This window comes from Eurosta solidaginis, chromosome X, assembly GCF_040869045.1.
Source record: "Eurosta solidaginis isolate ZX-2024a chromosome X, ASM4086904v1, whole genome shotgun sequence".
Taxonomy (NCBI): domain Eukaryota; kingdom Metazoa; phylum Arthropoda; class Insecta; order Diptera; family Tephritidae; genus Eurosta; species Eurosta solidaginis.
This window is the reverse complement of record NC_090324.1, coordinates 180,803,769-180,810,913: the sequence shown is the minus strand read 5'-3', so window position 1 is coordinate 180,810,913 and position 7,145 is coordinate 180,803,769.

The following is a 7,145-nucleotide window of genomic DNA, read 5'->3' as shown; positions in this document are numbered from 1 at the left end:
TAGATAGACTGAAACAAAAAAAATTTTTTAACTGCGGCAGATTACCAAACGTCCAAAAAGCATAAAAGCCAAACTCAACAATGCAGTCAAACTTTAGGTGTTAAAATAACTTAAGTTTGTACGGCAGCCATAGTTCTGAAATATCCCATTTGTAGGGAAGGTGCCACGCCCCTTTTGATAGTTCGTTTGCATAGCCAAAAAACAAAAACATTTAAATTTAAAATTCTTAATTCTGAAATAGGGAAAAGCTTTCGTCTTGATCGAAGGAACCTACAGCCAAAATTTGGTCATGATTGAAGTATCGGAAACACGTTTTCATAGGGAACACACACACAGAATTTGATTTTTATAGAAGATGTAGATATACTGAAACTAAAATTTTTTTTTGCCTGCGGCAGATTACTAAGCGTCCAAAAAGCATAACGGCCAAGCTCAACAATGTAGTCAAACTATAGATGTTAAAATAACTTAAGTTTTTACGCCAGCCATAGTTCTGAAAAGTCCCGTTTGTAGGAAAATGTAGATGGACTGAAACTAAAAATTTTTTTTAAATGTGGCAGATTACTAAACGTCCAAAAAGCATAACAGTCAAATTCAACAATGCAGTCAAACTTTAGGTGTTAAAATAACTTAAGTTTGTACGGCAGCCATAGTTCTGAAAAATACCATTTGTAGGGAAGGTGCCACACCTCCTTTGATATTTCATTTGCACAGCCAAAAAACAAAAACAAAAATATTTAAATTTAAAATTCTTAATTCTGAAATATGAAAAACTTTCGTCTTGATCGAAGGAACGTACAGCCAAAATTTGGTGATGATTGGTGTATGGGAAACACGTTTCCATAGGGAACACACACAGGATTTGATTTTTATAGAAGATGTAGATAGACTGAGTCTAAAAAATATTTTTAACTGCGGCAGATTTCTAAACGTCCCAAAAGCATAACAGCCAAACTCAACATGCAGTCAAACTTTAGGTGTTAAAATAACTTAAGTTTGTACGGCAGCCATAGTTCTGAAAAATCCCATTTTTAGGGAAGGTGCCATGCCCCTTTTGATAGTTCGCTTGCATAGCCAAAAAACAAAATTATTTAAATTTAAAATTCCTAATTCTGAAATACGAAAAACTTTCGTCTTGATCGAAGTATGTGAAACACGTTTTCATAGGGAACACACACACAGAATTTGATTTTTATAGAAGATTAGCTTTACCTGGCGTACGTTGTAACGCCCGAGATCGAATGAACTTTGCTTTATTTTTTCTATTTTGTTTGTTGATAATTTAATTTATTGTTCTGTAAATTGAATTGAATTGTGTACGCATATTTGGTGAAATTTTCTGTTAAAACATTTTCTTCTTGTATCTTATTTTAATGCATGTGGGTACACAATAATTTTGGTTTATTCATTCGGTGCAAAGATAAACAAATTTTTTGGTGTTCCAACTCTAGAGCAAGCAACATATAGCTGGCCATGGGAAAAGTACGGACTCTCTAATTTAAGCCTGCAACAGTTAGCGACTGTCCTTGTGCTTTGTTGATTGTAATTGCAAAAGCAAGGCGTACAGGAAATTGTAAGCGCTTAAAATTGTATGGCAAATCTCTAGGATTCATTGGGATCCGTGGTATGAGCACATCTTCATCTTTGCTTTTACCGCTGATGATTGTTGCTTCGATTACATTCCGCATTAATTTCTAAACGAAAATTCTGGTTCCATTGCACAATTTTGGTGGGTTTAAATTCCGAAGAAGCATGATTGGTGAGCCAATTTTCAAGGTTGATATATGCGCAGGCATTCCTTTTGGTTCTAAGGAGTTTAGATATTCAATTGGATAATTACACAATCTTATCTTCATCTGTAACTGTGTCGATCGATTTGTATTTCGTCACTTCAACAGGAAATTGGTTTTGAATGCGATGTTGTTGTTGTTGTTGTAGCAGTGCTTCGCCCCACCTAACAGCCGCGACCGATCACAAATTGTCATTAATATCCTCTAACGGGAGTCCAAGGAAACTTGCTGTTTCAACAGGGCTGGACCACAAGGAAAGGGGTGTTAGAGGAGTTGGTTTCACGCTACAATTAAAGAGATGGTTGGTGTCATGTGGGGAGACACTGCAAGCGGGGCATACATTTTGTATGTCAGGGTTGATTCTGGATAGGTAAGAGTTTAACCTGCTACAGTATCCAGAACGAAGTTGAGCAAGAGTGACACGCGTTTCCCTGGGGAGTAGACGTTCCTCTTCCCCGTGTTTTGGATACTTTTGAAGTTTACTTCTATAGCGGCATGCATTTGAGAAAAACTGTAATGAAATTGGAAGACAACAACCATATGAATGTTGTTGTTGCGAAGCAACAACCACACCGCACTCATATAGCAAAAGCACCATAGACAATCTTAAGGACGGCAGTTGACATGAAAATGAAAGCATCAATATGGCTCATGTGGTAAGCGTGCGAATGAGCGCGCAAAGGTCGCGGGTTCGACGCTGTCTACTGTTTCTAATTTTTTTTTGTTTCTAATTTTTTTTTTTACGTTTTCAACAATATTAACAAAAATTGGTGATGGCCAGCTGTTAGACGAGGAAGAGTTGGAATTAATGGTGTCACGATTTTACTCCGAAGAGGAGGCTGACACAATTTGCCCAAATGGTATACGATTGTTCTTCGTTAATCATTCAGTTGCTAATTACAATAATAAAATTTTAAACACTGCAATCGAAAAAGTCATCTCCGAAGCAACAGATGTATACATTGGTTGCCAAGGTGTTGAACAGCAAACTTTTATGAGGCAAAAATTACACAAAATGTCCGTTATCGATACAGGAGGTTTGCCTTATGAAATTACGTTGGTTATCAATAAACCATACATTCTAACAACTAATATTGACGTGTCAGATGGGTTAGCTAATGGCGCTACCGGAAACTTAATTTTTATAGAATAGAATGACAATCGGGAAATTGGTCGTTTATGGCCGCATTTCGCTGATTCTGCTAAAACTGGTGAAAAAATCAAAAGAAAAGCAGCGGCGTTAATACATAAGTACAATATTTCACAACTGGCAGTGCCAATAGACCGAAGAACTTCCTCTATACCATTAAAAATAAATAAATGTAAGGCGCGATAACCTCCGAAGAGATCTAAGGCCGAGCTTCTCTTCCAATTTGCGTCGTGCTCCTCTTGATTTTTCCCTACAAATTGGCCGGACGGGACCTACATGTTTTATGCCGACTCCGAACGGCATCTGCAAGGCAGATGAGTTTTCACTGAGAGCTTTTCATGGCAGAAATACAATCGGAGCGCTTGCCAGACACTGCCGAGGGGCGACCCCGCTTAGAAAAATTTTCTTCTAATTGAAAAATCTTATTTCTAAAATTTTGATGTTGCTTTGCCCGGGAGTTGATCCCAGGGCATACGGTGTGATAGGCGGAGCACGCTACCATCACACCACGGTGGCCGCCATACCATTAACACGCAATAAAACAGTTCTTGTAAAGCGAAACCATTTTCCTCTGGTCTCTGCGTGTGCGAAAACGATTCATAAGTCACAAGGTGGTACATTTGGTGAGATCGTCTACCAGTATGATAAATCACATGCTCAACAACTACTATACGTCGCATTATCACGAGTAACATCGATCCAAGGGCTTCATCTTGTCTCAAAAAAAAAATGATAGAACATTTCATCACGGCCGGAGACCAACAGTATCCACAATGAGTTGCGAGCTGAATTTGAAAGGCTTAATTTGATTCGACTTGAAACAATTGAAAATGTATTATATGATTTTATAAATGCGAGAAATGGATTGTCATTGTTCACTTTTAATTGCCAAAGCTTACGCGCCCATTTACAAGATATTTAACTAGACAGAATAGCATCATCGTCGGATTTTCTAATTCTTTCCGAGACGTGGATTGATAATGATACGTTTTTAGACATTCCCAATTTCGATAAAGTAATCCAATTTAAAATACCATTTACAACAGCCGGTGGGGTTGCAATCTACCATAACACACATGACCGGGGTAGTATTGTTAGTCCACAAACAACACTCAATGCAAAAAAATTGGAATCAATGTCCGTTCAGATTTCTAAGGTGGGAGAAATATGTGCTTGTGAGAGTACATTGGGTAGCAACAAAACAATTGTAATTGCAGCAATATATATTTCTCCCAATAAAGCAATAACTAAAATTATTGAATTCATCCACGAGGGTTTAATAAAATATACCACAAAAGACTACCAGAAAATGCCGATGATTTTAAGTGGAGATTTCAATGTAAATTTTGCCTCGGATACATCGATCTCATTAATTGAATTTCTCGCCACCAAATTTAATTTAAAGCTTTGCAGCAGTCGTACTGAATCTACAACACGATCAAAAACAGCAATTGACGCCGTGTTTCAAAGGAAAATTGATCAAATCGAAACTAAGGCATATGTTTCATATTTTAGTTATCATAAGCCACTTGTATCTTTTGTAGAAATTTGATTAATAATAATAAAATTAAAAGTCTAAAAATATTCCTTAATTTAATTTAAAGAAGGTTACACTTCAGAATTACCGATATCTGTCAACAAACAGATTTTCAGAGTATAAAATCACCATTCATTTATTTCAGAGGTTTTATACTATTTTCACACAAACGGCTTATTGAATAATAAAGGCAGTTTTCTACATTAAGACGCTTATTGAGCTCAATCTTCCCTACAAAATTCGAATCAATAATTATTTCATTAGTAGCTAATCGAATGCCTAATGAAGTCAAAAGCACAATGCAACTCTGTTGGCCGCGTTCCGCTTCCGTTTCCGCTTCTTAGTTTTTGGTGTGTTCAGTGCTTAAAAATGTCATTTGTCAAAGCAAATGTCATTGTCTGCATGGCGGAACGATACAAGGTGGCAGCATCGAACAGCTGATTATAACCTTTTTTATTTGATTTGATACATCAACTACCGGCGCAGTACGATTTTGACATTTGTCCATCGAATTCACAAGTACATGGAATTTTTTTTGTTTGTAGGTATGTCACCATGCTCCCACCTTGTATCGTTCCGCCAAGATTGTCTGTCTCATCCTTCATACTAATCGAGCAGTTACTTCTGTGTGAAAGCAAAAAATTTACGATTTCATTAGCAGGTGAAATGAGATCATTAAGATTCTGTGTGAAAACAGTATTAGAGTATAAAATCACCATTCCTTTATTTCAGAGTTTATAATTCAACATCACCACACTCATATAGCAACTAGTGATGCTTTGTATGTATATGTTTGTGTGGAATTTTACGAACACACCACACTCATATAGCAAAAGCACCATAGACAATGTTACGTCTGTATGGCACATGTGGTAAGCGTGCGAATGAGCATGCAAAGGTCGCGTGTTCGAGGCTGGCTACTTTTTCTAATTTGTTTTTTATACTCAGTTGAGCAGAGCTCACAGAGTATATTAACTTTGATTGGATAACGGTTGGTTGTACAGGTATAAAGGAATCGAGATAGATATAGACTTCCATATAACAAAATCATCAGGATCGAAAAAAAAATTGATTGAGCCATGTCCATCCGTCCGTCCGTCCGTTGACACGATAACTTGAGTAAATTTTGAGGTATCTTGATGAAATTTGGTATGTAGGTTCCTGAGCACTCATCTCAGATCGCTATTTAAAATGAACAATATCGGACTATAACCACGCCGAAAATTTCGAAAAACCGAAAAAGTGCGGTAATTCATTACCAAAGACGGATAAAGCGATGAAACTTGGTAAGTGAGTTGAACTTATGACGCAGAATAGAAAATTAGTAAGATTTTGGACAATGGGCGTGGCACCGCCCACTTTTACAAGAAGGTTATTTAAAAGTTTTGCAAGCTGTAATTTGGCAGTCGTTGAAGATATAATGATGAAATTTGGCAGGAAGGTTACTACTATTACTATATATGTGCTAAATAAAAATTAGTAAAATTGGATGAAGAACACGCCCACTTTAAAAAAAAAAAAATTTTTTAACAAAGAATTTAATATCTTTACTGTATATAAGTAAATTAAGTCAAAATTCAACTCCAGTAATAATATGATGCAACAAAATACAAAAATAAAAGAAAATTTCAAAATGGGCGTGGCTCTGCCCATTTTCATTTAGTTTGTCTAGAATACTTTTAATGCCATAAGTCGAACAAAAATTTACCAATCCTTCTCAAATTAGGTAGGGGCATAGATTCTATGACGGTAACTGTTCTCTGTGAAAATGGGCGAAATCGGTTGAAGCCACGCCCAGTTTTTATACACAGTCTACCGTCTGTCCTTCCGCTCGGCCGTTAACATAATAACTTGAGTAAAAACCGATATATCTTTACTAAACTTAGCCCACGTACTTATCTGAACTCACTTTATCTTGGTATAAAAAATGGCCGAAATCCGACCATAACCACACGCCCACTTTATCGATATCGAAAATTACGAAAAATGAAAAAAATGGCATAATTCTATACCAAATACGAAAAAAGGGATGAAACATGGTAATTGGATTGGTTTATTGACGCAAAATATAACTTTGGAAAAAACTTTGTAAAATGGGTGTGACACCTACCATATTAAGTAAAAGAAAATGAAAAAGTTCTACAAGGCGAAATCAACAGCGTTTGGAATCTTGGCAGGAATACTGTTAGTGGTATTGCATATATAAATAAATTAGCAGTACCCGACAGATGATTTTCTGGATCACCTGGTCCACATTTTGGTCGATATCGGGAAAACGCCTTAACATATACATCTAAGGGCACCTCGCTTTTAACACCCTCATTAATACCTTTAATTTGATATCCATATCGTACAAACACATTCTAGAGTCACCCCTGGGCCACCCTAATGGCGATATCTCGTTAAGGCGTCCACCTATAGACCTAATGCCCCCTCCCTCTTAAAATGCTCAGTAACACTTTTCGTTATTTACCAATATCGTACAAACATTCTAGAGTCACCCCTGGCCCACCCTAATGCCGATATCTCAAAAAGGCGTCCACCTATAGACCTAGTGCCCACTCCATCTTTAAAATGCTCAGTAACACCTTTCGTTTGACACCCATATCGTACAAACATTCTAGAGTCACCCCTGGCCCACCCTAATGGCGATATATCGAAAAGGCGT